Here is a 2,060-nt window from a genome sequence, read left to right as displayed (position 1 = left end):
TTAGAGCATTAGAGAAAGTGGTAAGGAAGGCTGGGAAAGCCGGCGGCTGCCAGGGGAACCCCCGTCAGGGCAGCCTGGTTTAAACGGAACATGGGGACACCACAGAGGCACACGCGCTCTCTGCCATGGGGTGGACTCTTGTAACTGCCCCGGGGCTGTGCTCTTTAGCCTGGAGTCAGATGAGAAAGCCTCCGGCTCAAAGCAGAGGAGTTAGTTACAAACTTAAGAGAAGCTAAACACAGATGGGTGGGATGTAGTCTGGGTGAGAGCTCGTAATTGTAATTGCCGTGTTTAGCTGTTCGGATAAACCATGGTGAAAAGTCCTGGATTCGAGCCAAGACTTGAAGGTGGATGAGAGTCTTATTGCGGTGTTTTACCGCAAGCTGGAAGAATGGCACTTCAACAGAAGGACTTCGGTGCTTGCAGTTGTAGAAGATGAATCCGTGACAGTTCTCAGTTGGTTTTAATTGTCAATACTGAGTTAATTAGCCCGTTGTGCTTTTCAGATCGGTGGTTTCGTTTGGATCCAAAAACAGAGCTATTGGTGTCTCGGCTAAAAACCAGGTAGGTCATTTCCTGGCGTTTCTGCGTAACAGTAAATCGGCCAGTGCAAACTGTTCAGGTACCAGTGGCTGTGAAGAGTTGGCTCGCTGTAGTTAAAACTGAGCAACTCAATTTTCCTTGTTAAGCCTTTTATTTTAGAAATGCTGCACTATGCTGCCATGCTTGCTTCAGAGAGATGCAGAATGTTTTTCTTAGAACGTTACTGCTCTCTCTTTCATTAATGGTAATATTTTCCAGTTGAACATGTTCTTTTTCTAGCAACTTTAGGTTATGGGGTTTCTTTTCCTAATGGTTGCATATAGAATTTTCCTTGCACTTGAAGGAAAACATTTTAAATGCAGTGTAGAGTTTCTTAAAATTAAATGTAAAGGAATAGTCTTGGCTCAGATTCTTAAAGCTTTTTATATACCTTACTACTTTTGGTTTCACTGAAAGGTAAATGCCCGTAATTTTGGAGATGAAAGTCCTAAGCTGTTTTCTTATTTTATTGAGGTGCTCTGAAAGATTGTATGTTTTCTTTGTTAAAGTAGTATTTTCAACTGAGGAGAGCTTAATTTTGACAAATCTTAGAATTATTGTGTTGTAGGTTGTTACATAACTGGCGCTGGTGGAGACCAAGCATGCAGCCTCCACTGGCCTGTGTTCTCCCATGTAGTAAAAGGACTGCAGTGGGTTTCCATGGAGAGAGCACTAAAGACGACTTTTCTTCCTTACTGTAATAGCTCCCCTCTTAATTTTGAACTGCCAAGGCAATACAAATAGGTTACTTGTTCACAAGCACACATACACTTTCAAATACAGGCTAACAGTTGGAGTAATAAAGGAAGTACATGTTTGTGTTTTTTTCCTTAAATTTCATTTTAGCATTGCTTGTTTATTTGACTACTTCCACTGTTTCAAGTTGGAAACTGTTAAGATTATCAGTGTGCAGAAATGAGTTGTTACTCAAAACAGCAAGTGATCTGAATCCTATGTAGTCTCACATGAGTTTTAATATTGTTAAGTTATTCCAGTAAACGTTCTTGAAAATGTGAAGTAAGCTGGAAGTGAAGTAGATTCTGTCTCTTGAATTACATTTAAAAGCATATATTTGCAGTGATGAGCAGCTGTGACTTCAGACTAACCTTTATAATATGTTACTATATTGAATCCTTCATGTTTGGTTGTCCTAGCAGTTGAAGCTAAGTATTTTTGCTGGAAGAAAAGAATGTGATGCTTAAATGCTCTGAAATCTTTTATCACTTTATTTCTCTTGCTGTAAGTGGTCCAGTTTGGCTGACTACCTGAGGTATAAATTGGATTTGTTTTGTAAATGTAGAAGTTTCTCAACATGGACAACTGAATTATATTTTCAGTGTCCTAGTGTGTAGTAGCTACTTAAATCAAGGAATAAAATGATCCCTTCCATTTTGAAATAGCTTCTTAGTTCAGAAAAAAACCAACAACAAAAAACCTCAAACCCCCAAGCAAAAGTAACATAACACACGACCCTCCCA

At 39.5% G+C, this 2,060-nt stretch overlaps 1 protein-coding gene across 3 annotated transcripts in view; it reads left to right on the top strand.

Moving 5' to 3' along the window:
* Window positions 1-459: 459 nt before the first annotated feature.
* HSPH1 (heat shock protein family H (Hsp110) member 1) overlaps window positions 460-2,060 on the top strand; it is a 21,607-nt gene continuing 20,006 nt past the window's right edge. For all 3 annotated transcript variants that reach the window (XM_026844971.1, XM_026844953.1, XM_026844962.1), the window contains exon 1: window positions 460-564. The gene's annotated coding sequence lies outside the window, so the exon portion shown is untranslated. The remainder of the gene's footprint in view (window positions 565-2,060) is intronic.

The sequence above is a fragment of the Athene cunicularia genome (assembly GCF_003259725.1).
Source record: "Athene cunicularia isolate RWA chromosome 1 unlocalized genomic scaffold, athCun1 chr1_part1, whole genome shotgun sequence".
In the NCBI taxonomy this organism is placed as follows: Eukaryota; Metazoa; Chordata; class Aves; order Strigiformes; family Strigidae; genus Athene; species Athene cunicularia.
Note: the sequence above shows the minus strand (reverse complement) of the source record. Positions and strands in the feature narration are given on the sequence as shown.